Raw genomic sequence first — 15,373 nt, forward strand, 5'->3', positions numbered from 1 at the left:
TATATATACGTATATATATTATAATTACTTTCACTATACATGCAGTATGTCACGTTATAAAAAGACACTAAAAACAGCCAGGGCTGAGCATCTCCGCAAACTAATCGAAAATAACCAAAATAATCCAAGGTTTTTATTTAACACCGTGGCTAGACTAACAAATAAACAGACATCACCAGAGCAAAATATACCGTTACAGTTTAGTAGTAATGATTTTATGAATTACTTCAATGAGAAAATAGAAAGCATCCGAAACACAATTATAAATGTACAATCCTCTATGGTGTTGCCTGCCTGCCTGCCTGTTTATATATATTAAAAACCTGTTCTTCCCGATACTCCGGTCTCCTCGTTCCTCTGCCAGAGCCACACCGTGACAGAACGACCGACCATTAAAAGCATGGAAGCTGATCACTCCCGCTTCAACCCAGCCGACCTTTTAGTCCATTGTTTTCAGGACGGGATCCCTGTGGAGGATTATATTTCCAAGTTTCTGGAACTCTCCAATGGGGTAAGCCGAGTCCTGAGAGACCGCCCGTCCTGAGACAGCCCGTCCAGAGTCTCGCCCCGCCGAGACCGTCCAGCCAGAGCCCGAGACCGTCCAGCCAGAGCCCGAGACGTCCAGCCAGAGCCCGAGACCGTCCAGCCAGAGACCGTCCAGCCAGAGCCCGTCCAGCCAGAGCCCGTCCAGCCAGAGACCGTCCAGCCTGAGACCAGGATCCCGCCCAGCCTCCCTCTCCCGCCTCCTCTCATCTGTCCTCCATCTTCTCTCCTGCCCTTCAGCTCCCCGAAAGTAGCCTGGTCAGTGGATCCCCAGTTTTCGCCTCCCGCCTCCTCCACATGGACACTTCCTCGGCCCCCGGTCCCATTGGCTCCCCCGTGGCTCGTACCTCCCTCAGCTCCTCCATGGTCCCTCAGTCCACCAGCTCGGCCAGGCTCCCTCTGTCCTCCGGATTCCCTTCACTCCCTCGTCATCCTCCCCTCACCTATGGACTTCCTTCCTCTGGCTCCGCCCCGTTATGTCACCCCTCCGGTTCAGTTGGACTCCTCACTCCCTCCAGTCATCCGTCAGCCCTCACTCCCTCTGCCCTCACCGTGTCCCTCCGTGCCCCTGTCGTCACCTTGGTCACCTGAGCCTGTGTTATCACCATGGTCCCTTGGTCCCTCGTCAGCACGTTGTCTTGTCAGTCGCTCAGCTTCACCCTGGTCTCCTCTCTCACTTGCTCCGCCCCTGTCAGTCGGCCCCCTGGTGTTGTCAGCCCCGTCTCCTTCAGCTCCACCAGGAGTCCTCCCTCCATCTGCTCCGCCCTGGTCTCACCCTCAGCCTGCTCCGCCCTGGCCACGCCCTCAGCCTGCTCCGCCCTGGTCTCGCCCTCAGCCTGCTCCGCCCTGGTCTCGCCCTCAGTCTGCTCCGCCCTGGCCACGCCCTCAGCCTGCTCCGCCCTGGCCACGCCCTCAGCCTGCTCCGCCCTGGCCACGCCCTCAGCCTGCTCCGCCCTGGCCACGCCCTCAACCTGCTCCGCCCTGGCCACGACCCGCTCAGCCCTCAGATCGTCCCCCCTCCTTCCTCTGTTCTGCGGCTTGAGGTCACGCCTCCCGGGAGGGGGGAGTTCTGTCACAGTCCTCCGTCTGCACCAGTCTGTCTTGTCTTCAGCACTACACTTCCCATGATCCTCTCGTCTGCACACCTGAACTCACTCCCTCATCAGCCTCCCGTTCAGCGTCCTGTTCATCTGTTTCACCTGTTTTCACCCCATTATGTTTGATTCTTCTGTGTATTTAGTTCCCTCAGTTTTACTCTGTCTTTGTCGGTCGTTGTCTATGGAAGTTTATTGTGAACCTGTGTGGTGCCCGTGTTCCTGTCTGCCTGCCTGTTTATATATATTAAAAACCTGTTCTTCCCGATACTCCGGTCTCCTCGTTCCTCTGCCAGAGCCTTGCTTTTGGCTTGCTTTGGGCTTGCTCAGTTGGGATTATTTAGTGTTTAGCAATATTATTGATCTGTGTTGTACTACTTTCATGTTATCACTGTGAAGCTGCTTTGATACAATCTGTATTGTGAAAAGCGCTATATAAATAAATGTGACTTGACTTGACATGCTACCACTATAGGCTCAATTTTTAGGAATCATGGGCTGTCTTTTAATTTTAATGCAGACGACACTCAAATCTATCTCCCTTTGAAACATAATGACAAGCAAGGCCTAGAAACTTTGCTTGCCTGCTTATCTGACGTACGGTCCTGCATGTCCTTGAATTTGCACTGCACTTGAATGAGAGTAAGACTGAAGCAATTGTTTTTTGGCCCCTCTGTTGGAAAAGCAAACCCCGAATACTGACTACGATTATTTAGACTCTAAACGAGAGCACACATTACTTTTTTTTACGATTTTATTATCTCTAAATTGGTTGCCAGTGTGTTATATACATTTTGTTGTTAGTTTTAAGGCTTTGACTGGTCTTGCACCATCCTATCTGTCAGATCTTTTAAATGTGAAAAAATTAACAAGATCGTTGCGATCCTCAGACAGCATTATACTGCCATATCCAAGATCAAGATTCAAGTTGCGAGGATCGTGCGTTTTCAGCGGCCAGTCCTAGGATATGGAATAGTCTTCTTCCTTTATCTGTGAGGTCTACATCATCTGTACATGAATTTAAATCTAAGCTACAGTCTAATCTTTTTACTCTTGCATTTCATTCATAACGTTGGTTTCTCTAAACCCTAACCTAGTGTTTTATAGTTTGTTATTAGTGCATTGTGTGTGGTTTGTTTTTTACTTCTCCATTTGTACAGCACAGTGGTCAGCTTCTGTTGTGCTTTATATATGTCACACTAAAGTTGAAAAACATTATGTTCTATATAAATTAAATGGTTATAAAATGTACATCTAGTCATTTACAAATATAATATTTAACACTAACTATAGTTGAAAAACACTGATCTTCAAAAGTATATAAATGAAATGGTTATAAATGTGCAATAATTAATTTACAAATATAATATTTCATACTATAACGTTGAAAAACATGCTGTTCTTTAAAAGTATATACATTAAATATAAAAATAAACTATATAAAAATAATATTTCTCTCTCTCTCTCTCTTCCTCTTTCTCACTCGAACACCCAGCGCATGGCAGACATGGTCTGTGTGGGTGTGTTCATTATGAGAGTCACCTTACACAAAAATCTTACAAGGGGTGTATCACATCATTGTCACACCTGTTTTGCTAAGAGAACATAAAGTCTAAACATGTTTCTACATATGGTGGCTACATGACATTAGTCTAGATTTAAGAATTTATTTCAAAGAATAATCATTAAAGTTTAAATATGATCTTTTAAATTAAATCTTTATAGTTTGAATACATTCGTATCTTCTATTTATCTTTTAGAAGATTACTCTAATGATTGACTGTAACGGCGACCTAAAGTATAATTTTTATTCATAAAGCCATAATGATTTTGTACTGTAACAGCATATTCGAGATGAACCTTCACACCCTGACAGAGACGGAGGAGTTACAGGACAGATGAGCCTCTTGGCCACAATTATGTCACAGCGTGTGCAATGCTAGTCTGCTTTTCAGAACTTTATTCATTGTAAATTCATTTAAAAGCATACTCTTAAAAGTTTACATCTTTTAAAATTAAATGATTGTTTAAATCAAATCTTTAAAGTTTTATTAAAATTGTATCTTACAAGACTTCTGTATGATATTAATGATTTGCATAAAATTTAATCTAAGGTATTATTTTACTAAATATCGTTTGATCAAAAATAAAATAAAAAATGTTATAAATCAAGATCTGTGCTTTGGTGTCTTAGATCTTATTCATACAAAATATTTCAAAGAGTATTTTTGTCCATGTCGCATGAAATGAAAGTTTGTCACAATGTTTTTGTTTTAAAAGAAATCCTTGGACTGCTCTTATTTGCTCTTATGTAGATTAAGTTGTATCATTTAGAAAATCACCACACATTTTCAGAGACGCAATGTGCCTCTGTGGTCCATGACACAGCAGAAGTAAAGTTGGTATTGAGTGAATATTTAAATTTATTCGTCTTAATTCAAAGCATGATCTTACTTTTTCCACGGTAGCTATGACCTATTGCATGTAGGTACGATATATCATTTTGACTTTTCTTGTATCTCCCAAACTATCCTTATTCAGTGTGGAAGCACAGAAGGTGAAACCCTTCACTGAGAATACACTATCGGTTATCTACTCAAAATATATGTAGAATTTTCAAATGTTAGCATTTGTTGATGCGACAGGCTGTCTGTTGGCCGCATGAACACACTTTGGGGAGAGCTGATGATACTATAGCAGAAAGCATGCCCCTTTGACCTCTTCGATTCAAACACATAGTGCTCTCTAGAGCCGCACTTTTTGAAATGCGTGTTGCGACTACGGTGACCGTTATGTGCCGAGAAGCTACGACATGTCACCCAATAGTACTTTTTCGAGTTTAACTATACACATTCTACCGTTACGCCGCCTATATAATGAATTACACAACCTTCAAATTTAGACCGCAACATTGACTTACCTGTCGAGAAGAGAGCAGGACTTCAGCGTCCCTTTCAAAGTCTTTCTCCTTCATTAGCTCTATCCACCTGGGGAAACCGATATTTACCCTCATTTTGAGTTTGCCAGTCACGTTTAGATTCAATTTTTAAGCTTTATCATAACTACGAGGATTGCATTATGAAGCACCGTGCAGTGCGGCCTTTCAAGCGCCTCTCACTGACCTCCTTGGTCGCTTCAGATGGTTTCAGTCAGCCGGTTCTGAATGAAAATGCGTTGCGGTGACTAGTGCTTTTTTTTGCCCCTCTTCGTTATTATAGTTTTTCAAGATGGCGGGACGACATGGAGGCCTCCATGGACTCACCCGTCAGATCATTGTCAGAGCTAATTTTACACTAACGAGATCATATTTATGAATAAAGACATTGATTTTAGCTATAAGAATACTTTTTAAAATATAATGTACCTTGAATTTCAGATGTGTACAACTTTAAATTTTACAATTACATTTTTCAACCGAGTCAATCTACACGTGAGAGATCTTCAGAAGTCATAACTTCAGGGGTCGATGGGGATCCAGAGAATATTTAATTACCCTTAAAACCAAAGATTAAGTTTAATGACACTAGTTTTTGCAATGTCACCCAGATAGCACTGAACGTCTTGCCGACGTTGGCAATTGGAGGGCACCAGCGGCAAAGTATCGGGAGGGGATTTTCCCCTGCACAACAAAAAACTTTGGTGGGTAAACCATCGGCGGGCCGCGGGATGAATAGCCACTTTCATGCACAACTCCGGAGATCGGTGGAGGAACCGTGATGAACCATTTTGCCGATCCCGCTTCTATTTTTTTAAATAAATAATATCTGCGCAACCGTTGGTCCACATCAAGACCTTCACGCGCGTGCACACGTTTTTATGACGGTGCGCTTTGCGCGTGAGTGATCTCAGCATCGTCTACACACTACAGCCTACAGCTAAGTCTACAGCAACGGACTCTGTGAGTATGTTTATCCTTTTCAAACACACCGTTTTCAGGCCAGTAAGTGTTTATTTTGTTTTATGTACTTATTTTTTCATTGAAAAATATAATTTTGTTAGAAAACGTCGAGTTTTCTGAGAAATGTTTACGATACGGATGACAGAGATTGGCGGCGGAGGATCAACAGTTATTTTCTAACTGTTGACTTTAGTAATTATTAACCGACTGTTTTATGTTCTCGCATTAAATATTTTCAATTAGTTATTTTTGACAGTAGCCTATGTATTTTTAGACATGAGGGGAACTCGTTTTTCGTCAGTCTGAGGATAACCTAAAACAACCAGGCTAAACTAACGGTCATAAAACTATGGACTGACTTTTTTCCAAACAATCATACATCTGTCCATTTATAATATTAACCCCTTACACTCAAGGGATTTTTAATTATTTTGTTTAAGTGACATATGCTTAAAATTAAAGCAGCTCTTTTGTTGTGCGTTTACCGTGAAAAGTAGACCTGTCAATCAAAGACCTAGTTTAGTACAAGCGCGCATGCCACTAGACAGTCATACAAAGAAGTGTTATAGTAAAGTGATAGTAAGTGAAGACACACAGCTATTCATAAAAATAGAGCCTTAACCTTTGTTAAACAAAATAGAATGGTCTTTTCTGTTTTTTTCAGTGAGTGATTGATCTAGAAGTCATCCTACAGTTCTGAATTGCCATTTTCTTAACAAACTGTTTTAGTCAATAAAGATAAATTGAGTGCACATTAATTCACAAAGGCATTTGCAATATATTTGACTCCTTTTCATGTTTCGTCTTTTTCTCAACAGGAGCTACATACACCCCAAAGGCTCTTTTCAGAGCCCAGGCCCATTTTGCACAGCGTCTTTGCCTTTGTACAGTAAGTATGTGTTTTAATTGACCTCAAAGACAACTGAAACACTATCTTTAACTAATCTAGTTAAAAGTTATTTTGCACATGATTTCCATTACACGAGAGTAGATGTTAAAACTTCATGCAGATTTGTACTCGGCTTTCGCCAAGATTAGCACAAACTAAGACGTAGCTTTATAGTAAACTATGCTTCTCCATCCATTTACACTTCTTTCCATATGTTGGTGTGACTCCCCTTCTGTCCGGCATTACGGCTGCAGTGTACTTGCCGCGTCAGCACACACGACGGCTGGAACTACAGTATGGTCTTCCCAGTGGACCAGCACCACATCCATCTGGATTGAGACGAGTAGGGGACATCTCTAGGGTCTTCACATATTGATACACACGTATGTAATAACTTTCCCCTGTTTGCTTGTCTTGATTATTGGCATCCTAAGATCCTAAAAAATGTGACCTTTACCTGTCTCTGCCTTTACTGTCTGTACTATTAATTTTGCATCAGGAAAGCCTATACCTTATAGTGGAGCGAGTGGACTAGTAGCAAAGGAATGGTTTACAGGTAGGCCAGGGCAGTAATGTAGTGGAAATATTTATCTTTGACCTAAATAAGGCTACAGGAGAACTCCATTGTCAACATCAGGTTAATGCTGAGTGCTGTAACGTTGCAAATTTTATGTTTATGTTGGTATAGATATTTGTCAACTGTCTATCACTGTCAATAAAAGGTATTTTTTGTCACTCAGCAAATATGATAGAGGCATGGCAAACTCAAATTTTTCTGGACACGATAATTTACATTTGCATGCTTGTTTATTTTCCTCGTCGTCTCTCTCTGTCTCTCTATACCAAAGAGACTGGATGACAAACTCTCGGGTCCTTAGCGTGAACTAGAGCTTAGATTCTCTGCCCGAGCAAGGACTTGACCCGACCTGGGCTGACACTATCCTCGGGTCGGGCCTTAGATCTAGAGACGTGCACTCCCAACGCAATAGAGTGCGGCGCTGCACTAGATTCGATGGCCGAGTGCAAGCGGTAATGCACTCACTCTGTGTGTGCGGGTTGCGGGAGAATAAACCGATTTGCGGTACTCCCGCAAACTAGAAATATTTATTTATAAAACATATAAAAACTAATAGATTTTTAGTCATCTGCAAGAACAACTAAAACAAAGTAGTAACGATTTACAGGCTAGAGTTTCTATTTACGTATAACATGTTTGCATTATTGAGCGATGTAGCCAATCACATGTTGATTTCTTGAACGCCAATCAGAAGCATTTAAGATATACTTCCCTCACTGCTCAAAACAGACTTTTTTTATTCAGTGCTGAATTCTGTATGCTGGCAAATCCTCTAATTATAACAAACAAAGTGTAGCCTAGATATTATATGAGATTCATTGTGCAGTCAGCTTCATTGGTAATAACAGAGATGTGTGAGATCATGATGAACTGTCAGCTTTTTTGGAATTATTAAGGGAGCCCATTCAGTCATGCCAGACAATGCACGCAGTAGCTGCTTGCTTTATGTTAAATTAACAGTGGTTTGTGTGTTAATGTTTTAATAACAAATAATTTAGGGTATGGTCGGGTTTTGTTTACAACCATTTTATTTGTATTTTGGCTATTTATTCAAGTGCATTTTCTGTTAACCGGGACATTGCTTTTATTGTTTTTTGGTTGTTTTGTTCATTTATTTTGTATATTTAAAATGTTTTCCAATTTCAGTGAGCTTCATATGTTTTTTGACTTTTTGATCATCCTCTTTGTATCACACAGAGTATGTCACCCATGTCATATTTCTCTCTGTTCGATGTGAGCAATATGATAACTAATCTTTGTAAAAACGTTTCATTTACAGACCATTGCAACTTGGATCACCATCACCACCACCATCCCCTGCATCAGACACCCTAAATCGTGCCCTTCATCAGACACCCTACAGTAAATGCACCACAAACAACACAGGCAAAGAAGAAGAAAACGCACGACAAATCTCCTCCAGCCCATCCCACATCATCGTATAGTAAAGGTAAGTGTCCCCTCTGTAGTAAACTGCATCAGGTCCCTAAACTCAAGTAGACACAGTGTACTGCACAGGTCCACAGCGCATACCATAGTTTGGTGTTCCAGATATGATTTTGGAGTTTATATTGGTAGTGTGATAAGTTAGCCAAGGTTTTCTGTCTTTCCAAGAGGCCGCAGTTAATATTCAAGAAGGAGGACTGGAGGACTGATATGGAAGCACATGGGTAGCAATATTCAATTTGAAATGTAATATGCAAAATGACAATGCAATATGTAAAATGGCATTGCATTGTGTATTTAAATTTATATTTTACATTCTAGCAACGTTTGTTGCAAAATGAAAATGAAATTACATAATTTACATTTGCCATTTCATACACTAGTTTTAATATGCATATTGAAATGCTTTATAAGTGTCAAAATTAAAATGAAAATGCATTACAGAAATGATTAGATATGTGTAACATGTTCAAGCAAAAACTGTGGCAAATTTAATGATCATTCAAATGTTACTTTTCTTAATTGCGTTTACACTCACAGTCAAGATGCTTGCGATGAAATTATTCAAATTAAATCATGAAATTAATTTTCATTCAAATTGAATATTGCTACCCATGTGCTTCCATAGACTGAAGGCTTTCCTGACTGTAAGCTATTTAAGACGCAGACAAAGAACACACTGACACACACTCGCAAACACACACACAAACACATATAGAGCACAGCACAGTTCTATGCAAAGTGGGGAATGACAGAAAAAGTTTGAGAACCACTGATGTGGAGTGACACTGGGTTAGCTCTGTTATTTTGACATGGGTTAAGATGAGTTGCTGCTGATAGAAATGTGTGGCAATTACTCAGCTCACTGACATTAGTTTATATAATTGTGATAAACTTGACTTACTGTTCACTCCAATAATTTGGTTTTTCTCTATTTTCTAGTGACGCCGCCGGATAATAATGACGGCCTGTGTGCTTTGCAGCCTTTTCCAGGGATCCTTCAGAGGACTAACAATGGTACGATATTTTATATGCAATGTATGCTACTGCACTTCTTACTCAGAACATCAGACTAAATTAGTAAAAGTATAAATTTGCTTTATTTATTTTTTATTTTGTTTCGTTTAGGTGCTGTGTTAAGAAATCCTACCCAACAAAATTCCACTGAGGCAGATGTAGAGATGACTGCGAGAAACTGGCTGCGGCTGAGGAGGGACAGGAAGCAAGAGGGCGAGCATCTTAAAGTGAAATAATTGATTGGACTGATTTTTCCTGTTTACCTATTTTGGAGGGAATTTCTTTTTGTTGTTGTTGTACTTTTCTATGTGTGATTTGATGAGTGTTAAAATAAATGATACTGCTTTTGCAAAAACAAAAGTAAAAAATAAATGTTCAAGGTCATCTTCCGGTGCTCTCATTTTTATTATTTATCCTGGAAAACTCCTAGCTTAATTTGCATGACCATCAAACTTAATTTTAATATCACTGATCCATTCATTTTTTATGTTAGACTGACATTTCCCAGGTAGTCAGACTGTGTTTGAAATAGGCTACACCCGTACACAAACAATCACTAACTTTCAATTTAACTTTCACTTCAATTTCATTTCAATTTAATTGCAATTGTCAAAATTGTTAGGGAAGAAATGTTACGATTAACAAATCATATTGTTATTGATTGTTGATAGACAATAGGCAACCTGTGTCCTTGGAACAATCTGACAGCAGTTAGCCTAAACAAATCAATAATTAGACATAACGGTGGGATCCTACTAGAGCGGCGAAAAACATTCAGAAGCCTCGTTACCTTTGACTTAACACCGGAACAGCTGATTTTCAAGCATGCTGTGCCCTTTCCAGCAATGCAGACGAAAATCAGCTGTTCCAGTATTAAGTCAAAGGGAGCGAGGCAGGCGTCTGAATGTTTTCCCTGCTCTAGTGGGATCGCGCTGAATAGGTCATAATAATTATATCGGGTATACGTTGGCTCACGGTCGGCGATCATGTCGGGTATACGTTGGCTCGCGGTCGGCGATCGTTCTAAAACCACCGTCTTCCCAATGTCTTGCCGATTAGCTACCGATCTCCATAAGACATCTTACCGAGGCACTTTATGTCGGGCAGCCACGCGCGCCCCAACGTCGGCACGATCTAATTTGTTGTCTGGGCACTTTTTAAAGGATAATCTTACTTTAATGTTTGAACAAAAAATTTAAAAGTGCTTCTTCATATTTGCTGTGTTCTGCCGCAAGGCCATAAACTGGTTCATTTTGTTTTATAAATTGACTTTTCTAATTTCTACAAATATCAGCCTGATAAATATGGACTTAATACACAATGAAACAAGATAATCATGCTACGAAATACGTCTGACTCAATGATTTTAAGAAAAGTAGTGTTTTTAAAATTTAACTAAACCATGATAACAGATTATTTATTTTGACAGACCTACAGAAATGCATGTTGATTACTAAGTTTCAGGCATAGTGCAACCATGCAATGATTGAGAAAGCTAAGCTAACAGGGAACGTTCTCAGAACTTTGGCTAACATTCCCTAGAGGTTTGGTTAATGTTTTAAATAAAACATTTGAATGTAATGTTTAAAGAATGTTTTAAGGATGTTTTCTCATTTCAAATAATGTTCCTATAAGGTTAAATGTAAACTAAGATATAACATTTTCACTGTAACATTTTGAGGATGTTTTGGGAATGTTGTTGAGATAACAGATTATACAATGTTCTCAATAAAACATTAGCACAATGTCTCATAATAACAGAGGAGGAACATTATCAAATCAACATTCGCAAAATGTTTTGAGGATATTATTTAGGCCTGAGATGATGGAATGTTTTTATAAAACGTTCTTGTAATGTGACTTGTTAACAAAACTAGAACATTGTCACTGTAACATGTTGAGGATGTTTTGGGAATGTTGTTGAGATAACAGATATTACAATGTTCTCAATAAAGCATTGGTACAATGTCCCATAAAAACAAAGGAGGAACATTATCAAATCAACGCTCGCAAAATGTTATGAGGATGTCATTGAGGCCAGAGATGACTGAATGTTTTTTATAAAACATTCTTGTAATGCAACGTGTTTAACAAAACTAGAACGTTTTAAATTTAACATTTTGAGGATGTTGATGAGGTAAAGGTTTGTAGAATGATCTCTTATAAAACATTGAAACAATGTTCCATAATAACAGAGGAGGAACATTATCACGTTAACGTTCGCAAAATGTTTTGAGGATATTATTTAGTCCTGAGATGACGGAATGTTTTTTATAAAATGTTCTTGTAATGTGACGTGTTAACAAAACTAGAACATTTTTACTGTAACATGTTGAGGATGTTTTGGGAATGTTGTTGAGATGACAGATATTACAATGTTCTCAATAAAGCATTGGTACAATGTCCCATAAAAACATAGGAATAACATTATCAAATCAACGTTTGCAAATGTTATGAGGATATCATTGAGGCCTGAGTTGATGGAATGTTTTTTTATAAAACTTTCTTGTAATGTGACGTGTTTAACAAAACTAGAACGTTTTAAATTTAACATTTTGAGGATGTTGATGAGGTAAAGGTTTGTAGAATGATCTTTTATAAAACATTGAAACAATGTACCATAATAACAGAGGAGGAACATAATCAAATTAATGTTCGCAAAATGTTTTGAGGATATTATTTAGTCCTGAGATGATGGAATGTTTTTTATAAAATGTTCTTGTAATGTGACGTGTTAACAAAACTAGAACATTTTCACTGTAACATGTTGAGGATGTTTTCGGAATGTTATTAAGATAACAGATATTACAATGTTCTCAATAAAACATTGGTACAATGTCCCATAAAAACATGGGAATAACATTATCAAATCAACTTTCGCAAAATGTTATGAGGATATCATTGAGGCCTGAGATGATGGAATGTTTTTTTATAAAATGTTCTTGTAATGTGACGTGCTTAACAAAACTAGAACGTTTTAAATTTAACATTTTGAGGATGTTGATGAGGTAAAGGTTTGTAGAATGATCTTTTATAAAACATTGAAACAATGTCCCATAAAAACATAGGAATAACATTATCAAATCAACGTTCGTAAAAAATGTTTTGAGGATATTATTTAGTCCTGGTATGATGGAATGTTTTTTATAAAATGTTCTTGTAATGTGAGGTGTTAACAAAACTAGAACATTTTCACTGTAACATGTTGAGGATGTTTTCGGAATGTTGTTGAGATGACAGATATTACAATGTTCTTAATAAAACATTGGTACAATGTCCCATAAAAACAAAGGAGGAACATTATCAAATCAACGTTCGCAAAATGTTATGAGGATATCATTGAGGCCTGAGATGATGGAATGTTTTTTGATAAAATGTTTGTAATGTGACGTGTTTAAACATTAACACTGTAACATGTTAAGGATGTTTTGGGAATGTTGTTGAGATAACCAATATTACAACGTTCTCAATAAAACACTGAAACAATGTTCCATAATAACAGAGGAGAAATATTACCAAATCAACTTTCGAAAAATGTTATGAGGATATCATTGAGGCCTGAGATGATGGAATGTTTTTATAAAACATTCTTGTAATGTGAAGTGTTAACAAAACTAGAATGTTTTAAATGTAACATTTTGAGGATGTTGATAAGGTAAAAGTTTATAGAATGATCTTTTATAAAATATTGAATGTAGGCCTACCATAATAACAGAGGAAGAACATAATCAAATTAACGTTCGCAAAATGTTTTGAGGATATTATTTAGTCCTGAGATGATAAAATGTTTTTAATAAAACATTCCTTTAAATTGACTTTTTAACAAACATTTTGCATGATACATTTTGAGGATTTTTTGTCGAAATGTTGTTATCTTTTATAAATCATTGGCACAATAACAAAGGAGGAACATTATCAAAGCAACATTCATCAAATGTTTTGTGGACATTTACCTAAGATGACAAAATCTAATAAAAGCTCATAAAATTGTAAGGATATTTTAAGGAAGCTGTTTAGGTAACAGATAGAGAAATTAGAATTACTGTAGAATTATTTTAACCTATAGAATAATGGCATAATTTTCCATAATAAAAGAAGAACATTGTCAAAACAGCATACGTAAAGTGCTTTGAGGATATATTAGGCTACTCTGAACTGAACTGTTGCGACAAATGCGTTTACAAGAGATGAGAAGCTGACTGGAGGTCGCTGTAGATCGACGTTTAAAACCACCAATCACAGCGCAATGTTCCCATGACGTAAGAACATTTGAACTCGACAAACAGCGCAAATAAAGCAACGTTTCTGTTGAAGAAATCGGCGCAGAATGTCCGTTGTCTAAATTGGCGACACATTGGCCCAAAACAACAGAACTCCTGGTCAACGGAACTCTTTCACAACTGTAAGTTTTTGTGTGTATTTTTTCAGTTTACATAGCTTTCTCTTATCCTTGATGTCTTTCAGTATTAGACCTAAATTTCTACTTTCTTAGAATTGTATGACAGTCGCAATAAATCTGAGTGTATGATACTTTTGAATAACAGCTAGATTTGTTTTAATGCAGACTCCAAACGGACTGTTTCAAGACGATTAACTTACCGATGACACAATAAAGTCTCCATTTACAACCAAGGTAGCCTACTATGATACCGGTATTGTGTTCTATGCATACGAATACTGTATTTTTACTTAAAAGTGATCTTAATGTCTTTTGAAAGTAAAAGTTAATAATATTTCAGTAATTCATATAGAGGTTAACGTTAATGAATTGGAAAGAGCGTTTCTTAAGGCTTCCTAGGTGTATATAACATTCTTCTTTCAGATGAATACTATCTGAGTTATATTTAAAAAAATGTCCTGACTCTTTTGACTTTTAGAATGGCAGTGAATGGCCGTCTATCAAGGCGCATCCATCCATGATAAAAGTAATCCACCACATGACTCTGGCGGGGTTATAAAGCCCTTTTAAAGCGAAGCATTTGTGTAAGAAAAATATCCATTTTTAAAACTTTATTGGATTAAGATATTGGATGGATTAAGTATGTTTTAAATTACAGAAACAAAAAAGATACTCATAATTTATCATATTTATACTTTCAATAAATTAGTCTTTACATAATTTCTGATTGCTAATTAGGCTGGCTAATTTTGAAAGTTTGCAATGTCAATATTGCTTGTGATCTTAATGTATGTGTATTCTTTATGTTTACACTTTTGCATGATCTTCTTTTTTAGGCTATGAGGAAAAACTCTACCGTGCACACAGAGAACAGAGCTCAATGCTGCTAACTGGGGGAAGAAGCTGCTAACTGGACAACTAGAAGAGAGAATAGTAGAACACTATTAATACAGATTCCTGGATTATTTTTCTGCAAGAACCAAAACAAGCAAAGACTGATGATGAGTGCTCTGAGCAAACACCGGAGTCAAGACGCATGAGTGACTTTACTGAGTTCTTCATGTAATGTTGGGCATTTACTGTACGCAGAACTTCTAATAATTTATGTGGATGCCATTTATAAACCTGTTAGATTTTTATGTTTTAGTTTTGAGATTAATACAATTTTATGCTTTAACAATGTTATAGCTAATCATTTTTGAGGGGTTTTAAGAGAACATTTTGGGAACAAAAATAAACTTCCGCTAAAAACTTTATAAGAAAGTTAGGGGATAATGTTTTAAAAATGTTATGATTAAACCTTTATAGAAGGTCATCACAAAACATTTTCAGAGTGTTCTTAGAGAATGTTATGCCATCTTTTAAGAGAACATTCTGGGAACAAAAAGAAAACTACCCGCTAAAAATGATATAAGAACGTCAGGGAATAATGTTCTAACAATGTTAGCATTTAACATATTTAGAATGTTTTTAGAGAATGTTATTAGAACTTTTAAGAGAACATTCTGGG

General features: G+C 37.7%; 2 long non-coding RNA genes across 4 annotated transcripts; both read left to right on the forward strand.

Annotated features, from left to right (window-relative positions):
• The first annotated feature begins 5,163 nt into the window (after positions 1-5,163).
• On the forward strand, positions 5,164-9,848 carry LOC120481541 (uncharacterized). Of its 3 annotated transcripts, none has more exons than XR_005623329.2 (6): positions 5,164-5,535; positions 6,354-6,428; positions 6,720-6,807; positions 8,281-8,451; positions 9,390-9,464; positions 9,576-9,848. It is a non-coding gene; the product is annotated as an uncharacterized LOC120481541 (long non-coding RNA). The 3 variants fall into 3 exon arrangements; XR_005623327.2 differs by having other exon boundaries at positions 6,354-6,424; positions 6,679-6,807; XR_005623330.2 differs by having other exon boundaries at positions 6,354-6,424.
• Positions 9,849-13,722: 3,874 nt separating this feature from the next.
• Positions 13,723-14,777, forward strand: LOC120481546 (uncharacterized). Its single transcript, XR_016169609.1, has 4 exons — positions 13,723-13,866; positions 14,029-14,097; positions 14,342-14,447; positions 14,700-14,777. It is a non-coding gene; the product is annotated as an uncharacterized LOC120481546 (long non-coding RNA).
• The last annotated feature ends 596 nt before the right edge of the window (positions 14,778-15,373 follow it).

This window comes from Pimephales promelas, chromosome 8 (assembly GCF_988280905.1).
Source record: "Pimephales promelas chromosome 8, fPimPro1.hap1.1, whole genome shotgun sequence".
Classification (NCBI taxonomy): Eukaryota; Metazoa; Chordata; class Actinopteri; order Cypriniformes; family Leuciscidae; genus Pimephales; species Pimephales promelas.